The following is a 26,414-nucleotide window of genomic DNA, read 5'->3' as shown; positions in this document are numbered from 1 at the left end:
CCTTGTGTTGATCAATCATCTGTTAAAAAGATAGAAAACATAAGGCTGAAGTACCCAGCCAGCTCTTGCTACAAAGCAACAGCAGTGCAGTTCTGCAGGGAGCTGTATTGAGACCTGTGGTGTTTATCTTACAAATAACTGACCTAAACCAGGGGGTGATCAGTAAGGTAAGAAAGTTTGCAAAGGTTGTTAAACTAATCACATAGTAGAGATGAGCAATGGCAGTAAAGCCTTGCAAAAGGACTTTATGAGATTGATCTATAAGTTAATAAAATGAATGACAGGATTTAAAATGGACAAACATGAAATAATGCACTCAGGGAAAAAGAATTCCAACATCACATATAAAAGGGTGGGCTCTGAACCGACCATTGCAAGACCAATTGTAAGAAGTTGAGATTATGATGGACAGTCATGAAAACTTCAGCTCAAATCTAAGCAGAAGTCAAAAACCCAAGCAGTATTAGGAATTATTGGGAAGGGACTAGAGAACAGAACAGAAAACACTGTATACATTTATCTTGAAAACTGTATATCTAATATCCATATTTCTAAAATGATATTAATACATCTGGAAAAAGTGCAGAGAAGGGCAACAAGGGTGTTCAAGGGTGTGGAATGGTTTCTGTAAGTATGCTAGGACCCTTTCCATCTGAAAAAGCAATGTCTTGGAACGTACAACAGAAGTCTCTACAATCAATAATGTTAGGCGAAAAAGAGGTTAGGGCTAGACTGTTCATTGTCTTCTAGGATAAAAACAAGGTAGTACAGGTGAAGCTAGGAGGGATCAAGTGTAAAACAAACAAAGAAAAAAGGTGATATTTCACACAGTGGATAGCAGATGTGCAGAACTCCTCTCCAAAGGATGGTGTGCATCGTAAAAATTTATAGGACTGACTGGAAAAGTTCATGGAAAAAAAAATCACTGACAATAGCTAAACTATATCTATCTTAGAAAATACACTGAGCTGAAAACAGCTACAAGCTGGGAGAGTACATGGATAAGCTTTTGTATACAGTAGCCTCATTCTTATTCTTGTTTGGGTTTCACCTTATGTCCGTTGCTGAAGACAGAATACTGGGTCAGGTGAATAGCTCATCTGAGCTGATACCATCATTTTTATATTTCCTTGTTCATGTCTATTTGCAAAAACATATAATATAGATCTCATTCACAAAGACGATGGGATACCTTCCATTACAGGGTGATGAACAAAGATGCAGCCAAGCTGTGAATGGCAGTGACGAGTATTTATGTGACAGCACTGAGAGTAGTTTCTACTACAGGAGCTCCAGCCCTTTATCTGCCCCAGAAAGGTCTGCAGAGGAATGAATGAAAATTTTGGACCCTCCTTCTGTGATTTGGACCAGTCTTGTTTAATTTCTTTATCAACAACCTGGATGACGGGATCGAGGGCTTCCTCAGTTAGTTGCAGATGACACTAAATTGGGTAGAAGTGTTGATCTGCTGGAGGGTAGGAAGGCTCTGCAGAGGGATCTGGACAGGTGGGATCAATGGGCTGAGGTGAATGCTATGAGGTTTAATAAGGCCAAGTGCTGGGTCCTGCGCTTCAGTCACAACCAACCCATGCAGTGCTACAGGCCCAGGCCTGGCTGGAAAGCTGTCTGGCAGAAAAGGACCTGGGGTTGCTGCTTGACACTGGCTAAACATGAGCCAGCAGTGTGCCCAGGTGGCCAAGGAGGCCAACAGCATCCTGGCCTGTATGAGCAATAGTGTGGCCAGCAGCAGTAGAGAGGTAATCGTGCCCCTGTACTCGGCACTGGTGAGGCTGCAACTTGAATACCATGTGGAGTTTTGGGCCCCTCACTGCAACAAGGACATTGAGGTGCTGGAGCGTGTCCAGAGAAGGGCAATGAAGCTGGTGAAGGGTCTGGAGAACAGGTCTTATGGGGAGCAGCTGAGGGAACTGGGGTTGTTTAGCCTGAAGAAGAGGAGGCTGAAGGGAGACCTTATTGCTCTCTGCAACTACCTGAAAAGAGGTTGTAATGAGGTGGAGATCAGTCTCTTCTCCCATGTAACTAGTGATAAGATGAGGGGAAATGGTCTCAAGTTGTGCTGGGGAGGTTTAGGTTGGACATTAGGAGAAAATTCTTTACTAAAAGATTAGTCAAACATTGGAACAGGCTGCCCAGGGAAGTGGTGGAGTCACCATCCCTGGAGGTGTTCAAAAAATGTGTAGATGTGTCATGTCAGGACATGGTTTAGTGGGTATGGTGGTATCAGGTCAACGGTTGGACTTGATCTCAGAGGTCTATTCCAACCTAATAATTCTATGATTCTATGATTTTCAGACAGCTTTCCTTTAATCACATGACTTCTTAGAAGCAAATTCCTCAGCTGTCACTGTTGGTATCTACCCATGACAATTTTCACATTAAGTCACTTTCAAGTGTGTTTTGCATGCACAAATGAATGCAAAAATGATAGCTTGCTTTATTGCTTGCACGTTGAATTTCAAATGCTTGTTGGTTTAATTGTATTCTAATCCCATTAGCCAACATTATCATTTTTCTTCTATGATAAACAAACAATTTGGTAGCAACGAACATAAAAAGATAATTAATTGACTCAAAACGCATAAAGTTTTCATGTCTTGGATGGTTTTCTTCATTTTCTTTTCCTGACAATCTAGGCAGTCCACCAGAGATGGATCAGACACCAAAACTTGACTAGTGCTCTAAGTTCAGAAAGGACAGACATATAAAGTCTCCCTTGAAAACTCTTCACCATTTTATAGTATAACTTAATTATCTTTTGCTTCTTTGCATTTCGTTTTACAGGATCATTCAGTTTCTGTCTTTAATATTGGGGGGCAGGGCAGGGAGGAAAAAAGATTCAAAGACAATGCAAATGCATTTCTCTTTTTTCCATTATCTGTTTTAGTAAAAGCAGCACAAACATTAATTCTGTACCAGAAATTGTTCCTAGCTCTTTCAGAATACTACCACACTTGTTTTTTAAAATGAGGTATGGAAGATGTTTATGTGCATGTATTCATACAGGCCTTTTTTTTTAAAAAAAAAAAATGTGGGAGGGCCCTTTCACCATTTTTATTACCTCTTCAGAAGTATATGGAAGTTGTAGGAAAAGGCAGACTCAGTATTATGTTGTTAACAAGGCATTACATTTGTGCTTTTCTTTTTCAACTTTATATTACTCTTCCAGATGCAGAGAACTACAAGAGGCAGTCTTACTAATGCCTTTTTTAGTGCCCATAAAATGTGTTTTTCTTGTCTTTTTTGTAGCAGATATACTGGTAACATAAATCCATATCTAAACCCAAGAGTAACTCTATGTCTGATCAGAATTAACAGTTTATTTATTTATTTATTTTTAACTATGCCAGTTGTTGTACCTCTTCTATAAGGATTTGTGGTTATTTGACTGTTTTTTTGGATTACTTACTTAGTGGATCCACTGGCCTAATGTTAAATGTCAGGAAACAGCTATGAAAGCTGTGGAGTGGACTTAACTTGTAACTCCATCTCTGAAGTATGAACCATTATGTCACATGAATGAGAAAAGAAATATCGGCAACCTAGACTCCCAAATGGCTGCCTTGTGATTTCCTTTGACTCATCCATGAGTTACAGCCCAGCCTGTGTTATAGACTCACTGAAGAATGTTTCTAATCAAGACCGGGTAACTTATCCCACTTTCACATGTAAGGCAAAAAGAGTCAGGGGTCATGTTCCTTTGCATTTTATAATACAATGATCCTTGTGGGTCCCTTTCAACTTGAGATGTTCTATGATTCTATAGCTATCTTTTTCATTTGAAAAAATCAATTTGAGACTGTATAGTTTTCAAAAAGATATACTTTGTGTCAGCAAAACTTTGAGTTTGATACAGAACTTGCGGGGAGAAATTCTGCAGGCTGTGTCATGCAAGATATGAGATTGCAACTGTACAAAAGGCACAAACCAACCAGTCCAGTTCCCCTGTCCCTGCTACAATCACCTTCAGGCTCTTATCATCTTTTATGATGATAACATCTGATTATCTAATTTATGCCACATCAAGTCCTCTCAGCAGGACTACTTTTAAAAAAATTCAGAATTAAATGTAGCTACCAGTAGGGTAATCAAATGAGATAGCAATATACAAGCTTGTAAAAATTTGCATGAATAGATTTTTTTTACTTATGAAATATCTGAGCTTTACTTTAAAGAGCCAAATAATACCAATGAAGTTCACTGTTTAAAAGTAGCTTTTTTTAGAAACTATTGCTTGCACAAGGTCTGAGCAGTGAGGAAAGGAAAAGAAACAAGCTGTTTAATAATAAAAAGTTTGTTATACTCTAAGTTATATGCAGACCTCCTTGGACTAAGTGTAGGGAACTACCTAGGACAGGGTTTGCAGCCATCAGCGCCTTTATTCTCATCTGTTCTTCTGAGGTTATATGAAGATCAGAAACATTTAACTGTCTCATTCTGTTTACTTTTTTTTTTTCTTCTTTTTTTTTAATGAAAATAATCAACTTTGATTTTGAAGACCAGTTGGGATCCTAACTGGTGAGTTTGTGAATCTTTTAAAGGTCTATCTGCATCTTGGTTGGGTTTTTTTTGTACTGTTTCTTCCTGATTAGGACAGATTTTGAATTGTTTTGTTGTACACATATGGTTGTACAGTTTTTCTGAAAAAGCTATTACACACTTACTTATCTCCCACACACGCTCTCAAAATCCAAACCACAAATATTATGTTAGACTTAGGAGTCACACTCAATATCCACAAATTTTAACTTATCAATACAAATGTATCAGAATATATATTGGAGTGGCAAGACAGATTCTCCTGTTCTAAGTAGTTTTAAGGTTGTAAGAAAAACTGCAATTCTAGTGTCCAAGGACTTCTGGAAAAAAACCTAAGTATCATTGAGTAAGTACGGATTTAGACATTTGCATTATTTCAGCAAAAAATATGAATAAACATTTGCAACAGTGTGCAAAATTAATATAAGTTCTACGCAAGATAACTTTTTCTACATACTGTTAAACTGTGTTCATGCTTATCTGAATGGAACAGGTTCAGGAAAACAGTTATAAAACTCCATTATAAATTTGTCTAAAAAATATAGGGTATATTCTCTACCAGTTAGCTGGGATGTTTCTATAGCAAATTAGTACAGAGCGAGCAATGCATTCCAGAAAGAAATTCACCCCCTCTCTAAAGTGTGGTGAATTATTTTCTGGACACAGTTGTTTTTTTCCATTGATCAAAGGAGGTGTACTTTGAAAATACTAAACTATTCTCCTGTTTTCTTTTAAATGTCTCATTGTTACATTTTCCTTAATTTAATGATCATCCTGCACATGCATTGCAGCCTATCAGTATACATTAATATCTGCCTCTGCTGTAATTACCATGCATAGCTTTTGTCAGTTACTCTAATTGATTGGCACACATCCTGAAAGACCTCACAAGCAGCTGAAATTAAGAATCTGTGGTTCCTTTCCTGATTTTGAATCCTTTTATTAAGCACACAGTATATGGCAAATTTGCCAGCTTCTTTGCAGATATGTAAAGCTCAAGCATGCACCAATAATTATTTATTTTTGATGTGTTCGCTATTAAACAAATTACTCTAATTTAGCTAACAGACCGATGTGAGTCTATAGTATGGCCTGTTTCTGAAATAAGCTACCTATGCCTTGTGACTTTTTATACTTGGAGTATGCTTTTCACTTGTGCTCAGCATTTTAGTTTTTCTCTCTCCTTCTGTTCCCCCTCCCTGAAGCTACTGCTTCCAATTAAGCTGTTCAGCAGTGGCTCTTTTTCCTGGGCCACCTATCTTAACTCACTCTGCATAATAAGAAATGAACAGAAAACGAGTAAGTATTGCACAGAAACATGAATGATTACATCTTTACGAAGTGCATCTTTCCTTCTTTTGTAGCATTTTCCTGTCTGTATCTTCAAACATCTGAATGAGTTAATGAAGGTTTTTTTTTTTGTGTGGAATGAGCATGTTTAATTTTATTAATATAGATCAATGCAGAATATGATATAAGGAATGCAGGATGTATGAATAAGTATGTAATACTTATTCATATACCCTCAGAGAACTTCACTTTCTCTCTTCTCCAGTGTCTTTACCAATCCCAGCTTTATTTCGTGCAGGTTTTCCTAAGTACCGTAAAGAGAGTGTATTTTTGGAGTTGGTTAGCTAAAACTTATAAATCATACATGCTTCTGAGACTTCCCTCCGGACAATCACCCAGGGAGCACTCAGTTTTGCCTGGGGAAGTAATTTGAATGGATAGCTGATCAGGTCAAATCGAGAGATCCTTTCCAAGTCTGTGATGACATCACATTAAGTTAGGGGACCTTGGAGAGATCCTGGCCTGAGTTTAAAGTCTGGGGGTCTTGTGAGGTTTTGGGGGAGAAGACAAGGATGAAGTCATCAGACAACCTCTAATTTCAAACTTTTAGCTGTGGAAAACTACTTTTAAGAATACAGCTTATTTCTTAAGGTCTAATCCTGCTGCAGATGATATTAGACCCCTTAAAACACAACAGTAACAACAAAATTCACTAGAGAAATTATTCAGCCTTACTGGTATTGGAGGATATATCTGAAGTGTCAGCTTTAGGCAAATTAGTTAGTTGCCCAAGATTTCAGAAAAGGAGGAAAGGTAAAGCCATCCATAGCCTCAATCCCTCTGCTAACGTCTGCTGCCCCTGTATGCCTCTTTCCCCTCCCAAAGGAAGAGTACAGATTTGCCTCTGCTGCTGAAAGAGTTTCTAACCATCCTTCTCTTGCCTCTAGCACTAGCATGGTTCTGTGACCCTGAAGCCCACAAGGCAGTTCTGATCTGGCAACAACACATTGATGTCGTACAGTATCCTGACAGTGGGGATTGATACTAGCCTGGGGATAAGTGTGTAGTATAGACACACACGTATTTCCATATGTCTGCTGAGAGCATGACTTTTTGTTTCATTCTTGTATGAAATCATATCATTTCATAAGCATTGAAATTAAATGCCAATATGTTTATAATTTTTAACTCTCTTCGTTGAATTAGGCAGTGTCTAGACATAAAAAAAAACCAACCACCCCATATCCGAACCAACCCCCCTCTTTCACAGTGTCTAGTTTTGAAAGTTCATTAATAGTTTTAGCTTTTGCTAAAAGATCTCATAACCTTTTTGTGGGCAGCATTATTAAACTTCTGCTAACCCATGACAAGTAAAGTTGTTCTAGTGCAGCTTCTAAAAGCATGAACTTCTGAATCAATTTTAGTGATTTCCACTCAGTAAGTTTAAAATTAGGCACGTAAATATACTTGTTACAACTGCCATGTATTTAGATCTACAGGAGTTAAAATCAGAGCAGCTGAGTGAAGCAATACCACAGGATCTTCTATATTGAGAGCGGGTGAAGAGATGCGATGATAAAAATGCATTTGAAATTTAATATTGCAGGGGAAGTATATATATAGCACATATTACTAATGCATGCATACCAATGCTGGAAAACCAAAACTTGAACTGAAAAGCAATCTCTGATAAATAACTATTCTCTGTTGCTGTTATAACAGCAATAGAGATTCAAAGATGATGTAGAGTAAGGAGGTAAATCGAGTATATAATCATAGTATATTGCCTCAGATGTTATTAATATTTAACTAGTGATGAGCCCACTGGAGAAAATATCAATTTCCTGGTAGCCTAAGTTTCAACTTTTGATGCCTTTCTTTGAGAAAAAGGAAAGTCTTTAACAGAACAAGAGCATTAGTGAAGTTAATCAGGCTTGTTTTATTAGAAGAGTGCTTCCATCTGCAACAGTGACATTTGTATCAACGTTACAAAGATTCAACATCTCATGAATTTACATTAAAGTCCAAAGTAATATAACAGGATAATTTTTTTTTTTTTTTTTAAAAAAAAGGAGAAAGAAAAGGAAAAAGAAAAATATTTTTGGGTCTTCATTGTGCAAAATTCGGTATCTGATGAAATATCTGATGTTTCTACATGAGTGAACAGTATGACAGAGAAGGAACAAATCCTTCATATCAAATTAAAAATGCTTGGTTTTTTTTTCCCTCAGCATCAAGATTTTCAAAAGACACTGGGATCAGTCAGGAGCTCCTTAAGGCTATCTGCTTTTCTGTTAGCGCAGCCCAGAGGCTGCCCTAGCACTGCCCAGTCCTGTTCTCTAAGGAAGCGTGCATCAGCTGTGAGGTGACAAACAGGTCCGTATACACTCTCATCTATCCCAATACAGAGAATGAGGAACTGGCTGGCTGCCTAGAGTATCTTTACAGAGAAAAGAACATGGAGAATTTTTGCTTGTAGATCCGGCCATGGTAAATAGTCTCTGAAAGAAGACGGGAGTAGAAGAAAACACCATATGACACTGAGGTTTAGACAATGCAGTCTGCACAATGTTAATTGGAACAGCATAAGATAGCCACAATTCTTTACTTTCAACAGCGTGGAATAATAAAACATGTATAGCCTGCACCTTATTCAATCAATACCACCCTCACTCTGTATTTGCTGGGTTTTGCATAGATTTAGGATAAAACGAGATTTGTAAAAGCATCTTGAAGTGTTTTTGAAAGAGCATTTGGTTCACATACCATTGAAAACTGGAAAGTTTTGTAGTGAGACAAAATCTTTTAGACTAGGAATAGCATTGTTCCTCAATTTCATCAAACCAAAGATGATTCTGAAACATTTACTTATGTTTAATACTGGTTTTCCCCATAAATGGTCCCTTTGAGCAATTATATTTCTTTAGCCTTTCCTGAGCACAGTATTGTATGTGGCCATGTATAATGTAGCACTGTTTGCCTAACCTCTCCCTGTCTGCTTCTGTTGCATTTTTATTGGAAAACTTCCAAAAATCTTTGTCAAAAACTGTTCACAATGAGATCAACAGAACACTTGAGCTTTGTTGGAGTACTGGTTGGGAAACATGCATGAACAGTATTCCCTGTATAAAAACATGTTAAATGAGTAGCATTCCCTGTATAAAAACATGTTAAATATGAAACTCAATAAAACAAAATTCATGATTATAGAAGAACAAAGTCACTTAGCTGAAATCTCATGGTTTACAAAATCACACCAGCAGTGAAGCTGCCTATGCCCCAAGTACAAAAGAAAGCAAAACATGGTGTCAATGAGTAAGTCTGGATCACAATTTTCTGAACATTCAGATAATAGAAAATTGTGCATGGACGAACATATTGAAGAAATACATGGAATAGGTCAATGTTATAGGAAAAACTGAAAAATGAAAATTTATTAGTTAAAATGTATGCTATGTATACTGACTGATCATTCAATCAAATGCTAAAGACAAGATATTGAAACAAAATTGGACTAGAATTATTGAATGTTATCATAAATTTGATCAAGCTCAGCCTGCAATTAAAAATAACAGATGATGGCTCATTTATCACTTAATGACCTGTTCAACCACTCTAGAAATATCCATATCTTCCATTCCACAGACAGTCACCACAGTTCTTAGACATCTTTGAGAAATTATAAAGTATCCAGCAGAAAAGGAGAGATAGTATTCTCCCAATCTAATTTAGCTATCTAAAAGTTACACCTCTGAGGGTTCAGAGACTCCTTGGTACATTGAAACAGGTGTTCTAAAAAAGCCATATATGATGTATTAAAACAGGCATCTAGGATAATTCAGATAAATAATTACCTGGAGATGCTGGCGGAGATTCTATGGTTAATTTAGATGGGACAGGTAACTTTAGTATCTTCAGAATAAAATAATGAATGAAACCCACCTGAATATTTGACCTCTCTGTCTCTACTGAGTCGCTGAATGCAGGGTGTTACCATCTTTCATTGGAACACAATAAATAGGATACTTCAGGGACCACTTATGTAAGTTTGCCAGTATCTAAAGGGGACTGTCTTGTAGATTAACCCACAGAATCAGTTCCTGCTTTGTCATGTAATCACAATTCAAATATAAATAAAGGATTGATTCCTCACTAGGGGTGTAGTTTTCTACTATTACGAGCAGATAAAACAGGCCCATCATCTCCTTGAGAGCTTAGAAAAGAAGTAAGCCATAGAGTTTTGTACATTTCACTTTGAAAACAACAATGGAAAAAGCAGGAAATCCATCCAAAAGGCCAATATAGTAGTCTAGACAGGAAATATCTAGGGCATGAACCATTATTTTGGCCCTTGATAAAGTGAAAAATCAGAATTGTTGCAATGCTAAGCATATTTAATGTGAGTGATCTGGCAACTGTACCAGTACGAGTAGCAATGTTTAGAGTAGTGTGAAATCACTGATTCTTAAAGATGAATCATGAATTAGGTGTGAAGAAATGAGTTTGAGACACTCTCCTTGACATTGCTGGAGCCAGGATTTCCCCTGTGAGTGGAAGCCATACCACATTATAACAGAAGCATTATACATCTGCTTACACTCATTTTACGCAGGTGTGAACTGATTAGAGTCGGATGCATGAATCTTTTCTAGGAAAAAATGTACAGTCAGCTTACAGAATTCCTTTGAAAACATGTTCCTTGTTAAACTGATGCTTTGATATTTTAAAATTTGATCCATTTGAAATAGTTTTCTACCTGAGAATTTCCTTTCAGTTTCTCAGAAATTCAAGGTGCTTTTAAAGGCTGGAAATTGGAACAAAACATTTGATGGTTTTCACAAAACAGAATGTTTTACCACATTTAAAATTCATCTTTTGCTTTGTTAGAAAACTCAAAAATAACCCAAACACCTATTTTTTCTTCCAGGGATAAAAAGCTTTACAAGTTTGAAATTATCAACAACTCACAAAGATTTTTTTTCTGTTTTGTTTTTATTTTATTTTTTATTTTATTTTTCCCAAATACCAAGTAGAAAATATTGGAAAAGTCTGGTTTATTATAGACATCTGAAATTTGTTTATCCTTTGTTGTTTATTCTCCTTTCATGAACTGAATGAATTTGCAGCTAGAAATACATAGATGCTTTTTTGTATACATGGAAGTGAAACAGGAGATACAGAAAGCACCAAGAGAAAATCTTTCAGCTTGATACTGTCAGCATCATTATGCACTATTTCTTCAATTTTTAATGACCCCTACTTACACAGGACCAAAATATATTTTCTGAGGAGAAGTCACAGTGAAAGCAGTTTCTAAATATAGCTTTTGCAGTTAAAGATTAATTGGACATTGGCCAGAAAGTTCTAAGAAAGCACCAGTGTCCTGTGTGCACGTGCATACATCTGTACAAATAACAGCCTTGCAGCAGCAGCTGAAAGATCCTGCTTAACTAAGGGCCCAGAAAGTGGGTATGCTTTTTGTGGTAGCAGATGTGTAACTGTGGCCACAGCTGAGCTGTCCCTTAGCTAAGCCTTCCCTAACACAGCATGTCCCTCTGTGATTCTGCTGCACCTCTGCTCACCAGCAGCCCAGCTGACAATCCCAGTTCTGTCAAACAGGAGAGGAGGACTCCCAGCATCTCCCAGCAGTAAGCCAAATACTTGCAACTAAGAGTGGGGTTTTTCTTTTAAAGCCATAGCAAATAATTAGTGGTTCCATATTCATTGATACTTGATCTGTGCACTAAAAAGCAACAGAAATGTGATCTAGGTCTGGCATGAGCATACGATCATGTTTCAGTTGTGGCATGCATGCTGTGCCAGAGCACACCATATGGTGCTTGGGCTGCATTTGTGTAGCTGCAGGAGAACAGATGATACTTGATCTGATCCTGAGTCTGCCAGGACAAAATTACCCTATCAAAATATTTTGAACAAATTTGGAGCAGCGGTGAGAACTCACACCAGTTCTGTACTTAGTGGCGTGTGGCTTCAGCTCTTTCAATAGATCACTAGAAACTTCAAAATTGTCTTAATATTCTTTGAGAGGCTATTTAATTATTTGGTAAAGCAGACTTTCTGATGCTGAGTTTCATACAGTAGGAACACAGAAAAACACAATGTTTTCATTGTAGAACTGGAAACGGAGAGAGTACCCTTGATCCAGCTAAGCTTCATTTTCATTCAAAGAAAAAAATCAAAAGTAGACTTCTGACTAGAAGTATATCCAAAATAAGAAATTCAGATTTGAAACCTAGACCTCACTTCTTCAATGTCGAGGCTTTCAGAACTGTACCCAGATCTCCCAGAGATTAGGGATAAATTTAGAGTTTAATTGGATCTATTTCCTTCTTGTACAGCTTTTAGGGAAAAACAAAAGAGTCTTTTCTTCTTTACCTGCTGTTTCTTCTCTTTTTTCTTCTTCTTCTCCCCTTCCCTCGTGATTTTGCATTTCTGTGTCTTTACATTTGCTTCAGTAAGAACTGGAGAATGAGACCTGGAATCACGCCTGCAGCCTGTGGATGCAGTCTCCTTCCCTGGGATTTCCAGACCAAAGAAAAATTCTGATTTCTTCTAACTGAGCCCTCAAAGCTATTTAGCTTTTGCTTAATTTCAAAATATTTCAATCAGCGCTCAACGGAGAATGAGATACCATGTTGCATTTCAGACCTGACATTCCTGAAGATCACACCCAAGTAGAACAGGAAATTGGAGTAGGTGAAATCTCTACAGAAAGTGTCTGTTTTGACCACATCCCAAGTCATTAAATTTTTTTTTCTTTGTAAGCATACATGTTAATTTCCTTCACTCCATTCTTTTGGTGTTTGACTCTTTTATAGCAAAGCCCTTTTTAAGAGATGGAAACACCCATATAATCAGTTTCTGAAGGGGACATAGCTGCCAAGCCCAGCTTCTGTTAGCTGCTGCTCATTTGTTTCCACTTTTTCCTCTTCTCTGTCTTATTTATTTAAATATTTTATTGAGCTTGATTTTAGGATCTACATATTGCCATGTGTGGCAGCAAGCCAGAATTACTTCTCAGGTCATGCACTAAAGAGTCTGGACCACAGAGTATGGTGGTTAATGTCTCTGAAATCTAATCCCACTTTTGTTCTGTCAAGTCTTGCATGGCTGACAGCAACTCAGCAGTAACGAAAGGTCAACTTGGAAGTCAAAGACTTACAACCTCTAAGTCTCATTTGTCTGAAGACCACAGAAGTCTTATTTCTTTCCCAATATTTAAAAATAAGAAGGCCAATTCAAGAAACCACCTGCTTTACAGAAGACCCATATACATTTCCCTGTAAAAATACAATTCTGGATTAAAATATAAATAAATTAAATGGGCTCAAGAGATAAGCTAAAACTAGCAGCCAAAACTTTTGCCACTGTGAGCAGACACACTGTCTTCCAGGGTAATGCTCAATAGAGTTAGTTAGGGGAGTGCTCAAGAGTCTCCCCATGGCTCGAGATGAAGTTCTTAACTCTGGGTAATGCACACATTGCACTGCACTAATGGGTTGCTTATGCGCTTATTTTGCCTTAGAGAAATAAACTTGCTGTATCATTCCTGCTCTGAACTGCATTAACAGGAAATAACAGCCCTTTCAGTGGTTTGCTCCATTTTTCTAGTGAGTGTCTTTCAAGGTGGAGTTGAGGCTCCTCTTGTTCCCATTTGCCTGAGGAGGAATTGTAAGGTCAGAGAAGTCTGAAAAAGAAGACCCTGGGATGGATATGTGCAAGAAACAGATGTATGAGACGTTGTTTCACGTTACACCCACATACACACACACAGTTCACCTCTCTATACAATTTAGGGCAACATCAGCTTTTCCAGGAACTAACTTGAAACTAGACGATATACTAGTTTGAACCAGCAGATATTCAGGGGATTTTGATAGGTTTTGGACTTAGTTCTTTAATCCTGATGATTTGTAAATCTCTATGGAGATCCAGAGAGATAAAAGAATGGATGCACATTTTCCTTCTGTTGATTACCCTGGAAGCTGTATACACACCTAAGGACAGATATTGCACACTGGTTGCTCCTGTAAGGCCTTTCACAACAGGTTTATTTTCTCTGCAGTATATGGAAGTTGGCTTTAAATCCCAAGATTTATTACAAAAAGTTTTGTATGTGCACTCAGGGTTTTGGTAGAACAACATATTTCTAAATAGCTTGAAATATTCAAATAGATAAAATAAATGGCCTTGTATTTTGCTATTACTTTTTTTGTTTGCACAGAATACGCAGAGCAATATATCCCTTCCCATTTGCTTTTCATTTCTATTTCTTTCACACTATATTTTAAACTGTGAGGGTGGAAAAGAACAGAAGTTTGAAAAGCAAAAGAGCTGTACTAGAATCACAATAATGCTATGGTCCATTTCAGTCTTTCTTTCAGAAGAAAATATTAACACTCTTTTCCTCCTCTTGTGGCTGATTAATATGAAAATTATTTAATTTAATTATTATAAATGATCCTGGCAAATAGAAAAAATCACCGTGGCCCAAACAAATCATGACAGTATTACAGCTTCTTAGTTAGAACAAATCATTAGTCTTGATTAAAAATGAGCATCTCTATCAAGAATCAAAAAAGCTTTTATTCCTCACTCATCTTTACATTTGGGAACACATCTGGTCTGTTTTAAACGCATTTTCAGTGCTAAAAAGGGTGGAATCTTGCTGCTGAGGTCTTTAAGTTCCCAGTCTGTCTGTTGCTACGAGGCTCTGAGGCTAGCCACGGTCTGTAATGAACTTCATGGGAGAAGACTCCCACAGATGTGCCATTAAACAAACAGGCAAGGGGCAGATATCCACAGGGTGGGTGCAAGGATATTGCCAGAATAAGAACACTCTGTGTCCATGACGAGACCCTGCAGTGCTTCCTTCACCTTGCTAGATTTGACCTTAGGTTTGCACAGTACAAGACCACATATGAGGTAACTTGCTTTCAATCAGTTCAGTGCAGAAGAGCCTTATGGCTTTCCAGGAGTACACCTGAAGCAGACAGGATTTTTTTTGGCACAGGATATAATTTGAACAGATGACTAAGGCAGAAAACTGTAAGGAAAATTAAAGCCTCAGAAAGACCCTTGTAACAGCTAAGAGCTTTAGGGTGGTGAAGAGATGCAACACAATGGTATTACTAGGGATTTGGAGGCATCTGACAGATATGGACAATGAAGTGCTTTCCTGAAAGAGCAAGACTGAGCTAAAGCGAAGACAAGATGTGTAAACAACCTGACACTGTGTGAAGTGTGTTTTCTAAGGAGAATAAGACAATTACTCTCTGACAAAATAAGAATAAAAGTGTCAAAACCCGAGGTAATAGGGGCAGAGGGGTCATACCTGGGAATGAATAACAATACACAGGGATGGTATATTTGTAGCAGAAAGAGTAGAGACAAGAATAAGTTGAAGTCATGTAGTGGAAGCTGACCAAACGTAAAATTAAGGCAAAAGAAACCTAGCCCAAACCCCCGATTTTTAGCATGGGAAATTCTCTGACAAAAGGACTGACAGTGTGGGAATAGCCAGGCTTTAAAACGTGAGGTTAGAGAGATAGATACACACATACACAGGCAGACAGAGACAAGTAGGCAGAAGGAATTCCTTTGTTCTTTTATTTTCAGTCACTAGGAATACTGCTTCAATGAAGAACGCATGGAGCCACTTTTTTCATGGGAAACTACAGGAGTGTAAAATGCAACAGAATAATACAGACAAAAAGACATGCAAGAATGTTTATTTAACTAAAATAGATGAAATGTGTCATTTTATTCCTTCTGTTACTACTAAAACATATGGACTTTCCTGAATAAAACTTCATTAAAATCTTCCCTTGGGGCAATCAGCAACAACTACAAGTCCTCGTATAAATACACAAACGTTTACCACAAACCATTCCCCTCAAATATTTTAAACTAATGGTTCTTCCACTAGAAACATCGATTCACTTATTCCTAATTTGATCCTAAACTTCAGTAGTGAAGACTTTATGGCTGAAAGCAAAGCTTGCTTAGTTAAACAGGAAAAGAGGTACTATATCTATATCATATTCTGAGAAACCAGAAAAAATATTCTGTATAATGCAAACAACAGGCAAGAAATATGCAGGACCACACACATGAATTAACTGAACAGCGTAATCCTTAATATTCTACATAGCATAATTTTCTTCTAGGCCACACAGCTTGATCACTCATCTTTTTATAGGTGACTCTGATCATCCAAAGCAGCCTGGACCAACTACTTACAAGCCTCATTGCAATGAAGGAGGGATGGTGGAAAGAAAGATATGTAGGGAACGCTGGTCTCGAAATGTTACATTACTCATTTAGGGTTTGCATATACTTTCACAGCCAAACATATTTCAAGAGTCAAAGCTATAGATGCTACCTAATTGAGCAGCAGGATTGGATTGTGTCTTTTAGTGTTTCATTTCTTTTTTCCAACAGGTGAAAATTGTGAAGCCATTAGAAACTGAGGGGAAAAAAAATAAAAAAATGCACACAAGAATTTAAAATATTGAGGGGCATTCTTTAATTTTCTTTTATGTAAAACTCTCCTGGAAAATAGAATTTTTAAAACCATACTTTAACTAATAAAAGTGTTGCATGTTTGAAAGTTTTGAAAAATGCAGGACATTCAGTAAAACATATCTGCCTTACCAAAGATTATGCATATATTTATAGCTCTATTTAAATTTAATTGCAGATCTCTACTCTGCCTATAAATTTCGAATGTTCAATGACAAAGTAAGATACTGTATGTATTGCCTTCTTTAAACAGATAATTTCTATCAGTATTTTGTAGGTAATTGAGGAAAACATATATCAGCTATGATGATAAAAAAAGCTTTTTTCTTATTGGCTTACATATACTGGAGGTTATAATTTGATCCAGAATTAGAAATCATCAGCTCTGTTAAAATCTCTATTTAATTATTTCTTTTATTTTAACTAGTTTCCTTTCTGATATATTCTGAATAAAAAATTAATCTCCTTTCAAATTATAGACTCAGTCTCTACCATGAATAGGTCCATTTTCCTTAAACATTCAGAGGGCTCATAGCTGAGGAAGGAACAAATTACTTTCTGTGCTTTGCTTCTCAACATGGAGGCTGAGAGGGCCATGCTCTGACATCTTACTAAACTACTAGTTAAGAAATGAATCAGCTATTTTCCAGGGTTTTCAGGTCCAGGGTCCTTCTAACACGAAAGGAAGCTGAGTAGGGAGCTGTATTTGGACCATGTACTGTGTGCAGCTGAGCCCATTCCATCTCCCAGAAGTCAGGCTCTGGAAACCTTATGTAGCAGCTGATCTTAATCTGAAACACTCTTATATTCAGTGGCATTATATGTGAATACGACCCAAGAGACATTTAGCCTTACATCTCACCTTTACACCCACTGCATGCTTAGAGCACAGAGATTACCCTGGCAAACGTCTGTGAAACAGGCAGAAAACTGGGGTAGGCGTGACTGTAGGCAGAGCATTGGGCCATTTGGAAAAGCTAAATGAGGCTGCACTGAATAAGGAGAGATGACAGGAAAGTTCATGCACTGGCCTTGAAACTTTAGGAGTTTCTTCATCCTTTGTCCATGCTCTGTGTTATGTTTTTTTCCTGGTAAGTAATGATACCTGCTTTAATAAATGCCACAGTCAATTGCTACAACATCAAGCAGATGAATAGGTACGTTGTAACTCTGTATCTTCTGCAGATGTGCTCTTAACCACTTGCAATACATTGCTTGCCTTGTATGACAGATAATAATCAGCTGTTAACCCTTCATAAACAACATATGAAAATAATATAAAGCATGAGGGATTTTTTAATAATAAACATAATCTAAACCAGAACAAGATCAGAATGTGACTGTGGAGACAGGCGATATTTCCCATTCAGGGTAAGGATTCAGGGGTAACTCTGAAGTTTTCAGATAACCAAGCACTCTAAAATGAACCACTAACAGAAGCAAACTAAGCACCGCTGGTTTAGATGGTTACTTTGATCCCATCAGTCTCTGTTATTTTACTGTCCTAAGATTATCCCTCACCCTGAGCTTCATTTGAAGTAATTCGTTGAGGCTTATTGATTTCTTGATATAAATACTTTAATTTAGGCACTGCAGATCTCAGCATATCAATTGTCAGACCCACTTCGATAAAACTCACACGTTGTACCAAACTGGGGGTTGAGAGCAGGGTTGGCTTTGGCATGATGATTCAGAGTCAGCATTGCCATGTACGTGGTGAACCACAAAGCTGAGCTGTGTTACGCTTGTCTTTTTTTCAATCTTTGATTACACAGTGAAGGATACATTGTGGTAGGTCTATGTAAGGAAGACTGGCAATGTGGAAAGAATGAAAAAAAAAAAAATTAACCATGGTTTAGGAAACCATTCCTAGGCATAACAAAGTGTAATCCAAAGGGATACAGCCACTATCAAGAGAAAAAAAAAAAAAAAAATTAAAAAGCAGTTAGAATCCTTAAATCCAGTACATTCCAGCCCCTGGACCCCAGTCACATAGGTAAAGTCATGGTGACTTTTGGCCTTAGCCCAAGGGGTGAGTGTGGTGGCGCAGCACACAAGAGTCCCAGAGCTCAGATATGACTGTGAGAGTGTCAAGGAGAGGGTCAAGTCTCATACACTGACTGTTTAAGCCTTTCCTCATGCTTCCTGGCAGTATGATACACTTTCATGGCAAGGTTAATTACTTTTCTGCCACTGATGAACCCAAGTGTTATATATGTTCTTGGTCTAGCAATCTCTCAGTCGTACAGATGAGATACATGAGGTCAGGAAGTAAAATAGGCATGTAGCTTCCTCCAGCAAAGGATGTGCTGCGGTTGGGCTTCGTATTCAGTTCCTCTGTGTGTTTGGCTCCCAGATGTATCCATCACATGAAGAGTGAAATCGCAAGTGTTGCCCAATTTACGGCCTTTTTACTGGGAAAGTAGATACCTGTGAAAGACATATGCTGTACCTGAGCTCTCCTCAAAAGGCAGGACTGCACCAGTCCTCTGGTGACAGCACAGCCAGCTGCATCGGGAGGCACAGCTTTAGGAGTGATGCCAGTGTGCCCAGGACTCCTAAGCATTATTGGCAGCTTTGAGGGGGAAGCTCTGCACGGGCTTCAAAGCAGCACCCCCTGAAGGCATGCCTGGGGGCTGATGGCAGGCATTTGGAAGCACAGCTTTTGGTAAATGAAAAACCCACAGGTTTGGGGCTGGAGTGTGGAGGGAAAAAAGATTTATTTGAAGCTAAATCTCATTCTGGTTCTGGAAAGCAGTGAATTCTCTAGGGACGTTACACCTTTAAAGTCTGTTTTGGGGAAACAGGTAGAAAAAAAAATTGATGCTGAGGGTAAAAAATTATCTGGAGGAAGAAAAGAACAGACAATCAGTAGTGAAGAAATCCCTATGAAAGGTCATTTATTAGAGAGAGGGGGAAGGACTGAGATCAGAATCATGATCTTAACAAAATCCAGTCCAGGGTGGTATTTCTTAATGGAAAACTTCTGACAGATCGCAAGGGGAAACAGTCTGAAAACAGCTTCCCAAAGGCCCTCATGTGATTTTGATTTGAGAGCATGAACAGAGCTGAATCCAAATGGCAGGACATCTGCTGACTAAAGCCTAAGAGAGTGCTTTCAATTTCCAGCCATTTCTCAGTTGCAATGAATTTCTCCATACTTTATAACATTTCTGCTAACTGCTTCTCATCCATTATTTAAATATACACATTAATGTAAAGTTTTAGGAAGATGTTTCCCTTACTACAGGTGTTTATTTTTTACTAGATAATTGCAGGTTTTCCACCATCTCATATCCAGGTTAGCAGTGTTGCAAAGCAATGCCTAGGTCCTGTTAAATTACACAAAACATGCTTCACATTTCTGTGACAAAATTTGGTATTTCCTTAAGTTATGTACAGCATAAAAGTATCTGCTGACAGGTGACCACACAGTTAATCTTTAATCTGTATTTTGGTTCCAAAAGTGATGAAATGAAGCAGGCTTTCACATTTATTTCAGCATTTAACTAGTGCCTTAGCCCAGGCATATGCATCTGCATATATTATATGCTGATGTTTTTTTATGCTATAGATGACATATGCATATGCTAATATTTGTAAATTGTGAACGTGCTGGCTATATGTGCTAGCAGCACCTATAAGTTACTAGATGCACCTATGCTGATGTGCTCAACAGTGTCTGTTTCATGGGAAGGTGGGAGCTGCAACTTAAATGAAAGAAACCTAGCATTAATTTTCACCTTTGGTATCTTCCGAAAACTGAGCAACTGCAGCCCTCCAGCTCACTGCAAACTTGGGCAGATCTGAGACCTCTACCAACAGGTGGTTTTGCTCTGCAGACCTCTGGTACTTGTACAGACCCCCTCCTCTGTCCCTGTCCTATCCCTTCCTGCCACTACACCCCCTGCTTTCATTACTTTGGGACGAGATGTCTACAGACATGACAATTCACAAAGGTATCATTTAACAAGAGAAATAACCAGTGCGTGCCTGTGAAGCCAACAGATGGATCTTATTTGCACTGGTGTAAGTCTGTGGTATGCCACTAGGTGAATGGACAAAGTGGGAATATAGGAAGCAAGAGGAGAATCCAGCTCAGTGTATTCGTGGCTGTGTTTGCTCAACAGCCAACGACCAGCAACTGACAGGGACTATAAATTTTCTGACACAATCTAATTAAGACCAAGCCTGAATAAGGTCTAGGAAAAAACAAAACTAAACAAAAAACCCAAACACTCCCCCTCAATCTCCTTGCTTGAGTTCCCCCCTACCCCCAAACAGTGGAAGGAGAAAGGGAGTGGAAAAGAATAAGAATTGCTGGCCATTAATCTCTAGGGAAATTCCAGACATGTACAGCTTTACCATCTTCCTGAAAGAGAGTTTGGTACGTGGAGTTAAGCACCTTCCAAACTAAATGTGGAAACTGATTCCAAGAGATAGGAGCCCATACCTTCTTTCCAGAAGGGCAAAAGCAGCTTTTACAGAAGACATTGCGATTTCCTTGCAAAAATGGCAAAATTGTGTCTGTCTTGTAGTCAGAAACACACAAATCAGGTAGGAAGGAGTAGCCCCAGGACTTGGAAGGAGTAGCCCCAGGACTTGGAAATAGTACTCCCAGGACTTCTTTGGTGCCTTAGGGAATTACTGCAGCATAAATCAAAAGGGCACTTTTGCCACAGGGTTCTCACAAAGACCCACAAAAATTACTACAGTAGCGATGGTGGGATGGTGTAGTTCAGACACATCTTTTGCACATTTTCAGTTCATGATTTTTATATGTTGTGAACTTACTTATTATTAAGTATAATATTATGTTTTTGCCACCTAAAAATTGCTAACAGAAAAATAAAGAAAATACAAGGCTGGATTTATCCAATATCTTGCATCAACCACCATCAAAGCATTTGGCGTAGTTTATTCTAAACCATCAACTTATAAGAAAGCATCTGTTTACCAGCTGGCTCAGTAGCTGCCCAAGCTAATCAGAATGGCCTTAGCTGGAACAGGCTGACCTCCATCAAGTTGAAGAGTCAATTCCTCCTGTGCATACAGATTCTGCAGTGGTTTTGAACTACAGCCTAGAAACCCATCTTCTGCCTTCTGTACCGCATTAGATCCATACATTATTTAGAATGTTGCTACTTTTCTTTCTCTTTAAACCTGTCTTTTTAGGCACAATAAATTTGGCCAATTTTCTGCTTGGGAAAGTCATGTTCCTATAATGTGTTCCTCTGTGGAGGGAAAAAAAAAAAAAAAAAGCATCTAACCTTATCCTTCCCTTACTATTGCCGCAGCATATGGATCTTTCGATTATAGTAATAAACGTGGTACTAGTGGCAAGAGAGAGAGACATTTTCACAACATCTCCCTTGGGATTTACAACAGTTGTGTTTTGTTCTGTCTAACTGCTCTTTGAGTAGCAGGGGAGGTTTGCATTCCAGGTGTGGGTTATTTCCTCCTTGACAGAGAAATGAATGGAAATGGAAACAGGACAATGTCCACCTTTGTTCTAATGTATACATCCTTACTTTCTTGTAGAGCAATAATAAATGCAGTGGCTGGTAAATTTAGAGTTTTAAGTACATCTAAAACTCTAACTTCAGTTCCTATTCAGGCATTTGCTTCATGGTGGCTGCTTCCAGACACTAATCCGATTACTCACAGTTGTGAAAACTTTCAGTCTTAAAGATGTGTTAGCACAGGGCCCTTTATCCTGAAAAGGCTGCCCAAATATTTTATTAGGTTCTGGGGGCTGATCCACTTATGAGTAGCCTCATAACTCCCTCTCTCTCCCCCCACTACATGTGTGATTGGATGTTTTGCAATGGTAAATTACTTCAAAAGTCACAAAGTCACAATTTCCGTTCATAAACGCGAAATATATATGAAATTTAAAAATTGCAGATTTTCCTTCCTGTTCCTTTAGACACTTGTCTCAGTGGAAAAAATTGCAAAAGTGATTGCACAAAAAGCTGCAAATCAGAATTACAATATTTCCATCCCATTTAGAGGCAACTTTTATTATACTAGGTGTAAAGAGAGAAGGGGCCCACAGTGTGCTCATTTCAGTAACCACCATGATGTGGGAATTGCTGCAATGTGTAAGACTGTCATATGCAAACCACTTGGTTTTGGTTTGTGGTGGTTCTTTATTTTTCTTTTGGGTTATGTTGGTTTTGTCTTTTACATGGAAGAGGAAGAGTTAGAAGAAGGGACGGAGGGAAGGAAGGGGGGAAGGGAGGAAGAGAAGGGGAGGAAAAGAAAAGAAGGAAGTAAGAAAGGGGTAGAGAGGGAAGGAGGGAGGTAAGGAAGGAAAGGGGGAGAGAAGGAAAGGCAAGATAAAGCTGGTTTAAAGGAATATGTCTTGTTTCAAACAATGCCGACTTTTATTAAGTAGAAACACACTACAACAGTTAAAAGGATCCTGCAATAGGAGATTCAAATAAGATAAGTAACTCAAAATGTAGAAAATAAAAACCAGAAGAAAGTTCAGTATTAAAACCTTTGTTGGCTTTAGATGGACATGAAGTGATCTCTTACATTTGTTCTTTCAGCTAATCCTGACTCCCCAAAGATTCAGCAGGCTTTGCTGGATAGAGATTTAGCCACTCAATGACCTAATACTGAATCCTGCAGTATGTTGTCATGGTTAGAAAATCTCCACTAGTGGAAAATGCTTCTAAACAAGGGCAACTCCTTTTTTATTTATTGTTTGAATCTAATCATACGGTTTCCTGCCTTGCACATCTGGTCTTAGATAGTCAGATCTGGAAACGATAGCTTTTTACATTGTTAACCCCACCCTGTAGTGTTAGGAAGGACTTGATCCAAATCCCAATCAGTCTTTTCTACTGACTACAGTGGAACTGGATCAGGCCCCCACTGAATTGCTGCCTCCAGTGAACTGGAGATTAAGAAGAAAAAATTTGAGGAAAAAATCTGTGCTTTCTTATGCTGGAAAGAAACCAGGCATACTTTAATTGAAGCACTAGCAATACTTCTGTGTCACAGAAAGCTTCATTAACCTGTCTCCGTGTACTAAGGTTCTCAGTTGCTACTAAAATATGATTACTTTAGGATATAAACAACAGACTTGATGCTTTTACTGTGTGTCATTCCATGTTTAACTTGTTTGTCTCATACACAGATTTATGTTATCAATGTATTCCCATTTAAAAGACTCCCAAGCCTCATCATGGTTAAGTAAAGTGAGTTTCTTGAAGGGAAAAAAATAAGAATCATGTTTCTTGATGCCACCAGTTGTATAACATAACTGTAATAATACATTATTAATACAGGACACATTTAGATTGAAATCCTGAATCAGTTATGTTCAGTCAGAAGAAGAGTGAAAGCTGGAGTGAGTGCTACAGTTTCCATTTTTACATCTATCATAACACTACCTTTTTCAGGTAAGAATTAGTCTTTTAGGAACAAGTAGGGCAGCATGAGCAGCATCCCACTGTGGATAACTCAAGTTTAGCTCATTTTCTGGGTCGTTTCTTTTCCTAGTACCAGTATTCAGTGTTGAGGAAAGGAATAGGGAGAGAAAGTGCTGCGTCCTCTGGAATTATACCCATGAAGAACAGATACAGGCAATGTCCCTGAATAAACATAAGCATGGGGCGTGAGACAAGCATGAGGTTAGCGCTATTCCCGTCATATAAATAGAAAGAAAAAAATAGGAATAAAAAATCTAATTTTCTTGTGCAATAATTTGACCCTATTTTAAAGAAAAATTCTGTGTGTCTATATTACAGAAACCACATACATCCCATTTGTAAACCATTTAGCATGGCAGCATCTGGTACTATGGAACAAGAATTACTTTCATGTTTACCTGGGCTATGGTTCAACAAGACACAAAATCTGGTTTTGGGGCTTTTTCTATCCGATCCCAAACTTTGGGGTCATGTGTCACAAAGCACTGATCCAGTATAAAACCATTGTGCTGTTTCAGATCTGTTCAAAACATTTTGAAGGATTAACCAGGGGTCTGTGCACTGGACCAGAGAGCATCTGCTCTCACACAGACAGTAAAAATCTGCCATAAAAGCAAAAAATGCCAGCTATTGCAGTTCTAGCTAGTTTGGTTCACACATGTTCTGGATTACATTTGTGCGTGGAGTCCTCTAGAATCGCTGCACAGTGCAATCAGGAATTGTGGCACTGTAATAGGGAACAGGCTGCTCGCTATCATGGCACGGTTAGCTCTGAACAACTTTGCTCCTGCACCACAACCACCAAGTTATTTTCTTTATTCCCTCCCCAGTAAACACCCCATGCAGACAACAGGCAGTTCATAACGGTGTTTGACCAAGTGTTCTCCAAAACACTACCCAAAGAGACATAGTAAGGCAAATGACAGCCCTAAGACTTCTGAGATTTGTGACTTCATAAATTTGCTTATTTTCAACTTTAAGAGTGTCTATCACCTGCTCCCAATAACTGAACTGTAAATATTTGAAATAATTCATATACCTCTTTATCCTGGTCCATGTTAAAAAAATTTAGTCACATTATTTACCGCATATCCACCCTCCTATTCTCTCTGGCTTGAATGAAGAGGTGCAATTTTCTTCTACATTAAAAAGATCAGAAGTATGGGATGCTTTCAAATACTCACTTAAACCATCGAACATCTTCCTACTGTCAATGAGGTTATAGACTTTGACAGCTAGTGAACAGAGCAGCGTTCCCAACACCTTCCACATACAGATCTTAAATAGAAGGACTGTTAGCAAATGTAACCTCAACCAGTTGTGCCTGTGAGAGTACAGTACAGGGAGAAATGGGTTTAGTTGAACAAGATTTGTTGTTTTGCTGAGTTTTTCCTTTTTTTTTTTTTTCCCTTTTTTGAAAACCCTTCTGCTTGAAACTGCTTGGAAACCCAGAAAGAATGCTCAGCTGTTTTCAAGACTTCACAGAAACTACTGACTCACGTTTATACCAGTAAAATGTTTTTTAAATATTTCACCAGGGGCTAAGCAGGAAAAATACACTGTAGTTCTGGTGATTCAACCAAGGATTTCATAGCTACACATCATTAACACTGTAAAATGATCTGTTTCATTTATTTTTTCATTTGTATTTCTCTCACATATCCTTTTCCAGATCTCCAGAGATTTTTTCTTACTATTCTTTTGTATTCTTAAAGCTGGAAAAAGGCAATTTAGTAATTATTACTTACTCACCTGGATGCAAGGTTTAGTACTTCAAAAAGTGAAAAAGCTTGAGTGAGCTTTGTTTTCCTCATGCTTATCTCAGTCTAATCTCTGGCAAATTTTTCACAGTTATTTTAAAAAAAATAATAATAATAATTCCTGTGCTGAAAAGAAGATGACTGCTGTAGAGGAAACCTGTGCAGTTCTGAAGCAACACAGTAACATCATAAATAATGCATAAAATAGGTTGAAAATTGTATGAATTGTTTAACATGTCAATATTTTATTTCAGTACTCAGGTCTTGATATTTTACTGGATTTCCTTTATTCTTAAAATTCATGTATGTATTTAGAACATAAACTGATGTGTTACAGAGAAAGTAATACAGAAATTACTATGGAAGCTTTCAAACAAAGAGTAATATACACGTGACACTGTTTGTACAATAACGAGAGTCATCGTCTGTTAGTTCAGGAAGAGCATTGCTCTCATGTAGTATGTGGTGCTACTATTTTGGGACAAGCTGATACTGTTCTTGGATGCACAGTGTGGTGCTCTATGCCTTCTGCCTTACTGACTTGATTTACTTGCGTGTCTCTGGAGCACACTACATGTGTCCACAGTAGAAATTACAAGTTATATTAGCAAGTAAACTGAGGTTCGTCAATACGTTTTATCCAGAATCACAGATACCCAGTGTAAATAGTTGCTCTAGATTTTTATTCTCTTTCAAAAGAAAAAACTAGTTTTCCACATAATTTTTCTGGTGTAGGTCACACAGGCTACTATTTTCTTGTCTGCTTTCATGTTCTGTTACCTTTTTCCCTTTACCATTTCCTTTGTGTTCTTCTCCG

Source organism: Leptosomus discolor, chromosome 1 (assembly GCF_034619465.1).
Source record: "Leptosomus discolor isolate bLepDis1 chromosome 1, bLepDis1.hap2, whole genome shotgun sequence".
NCBI lineage: Eukaryota > Metazoa > Chordata > Aves > Leptosomiformes > Leptosomidae > Leptosomus > Leptosomus discolor.
This window is presented reverse-complemented; position numbering follows the sequence as displayed.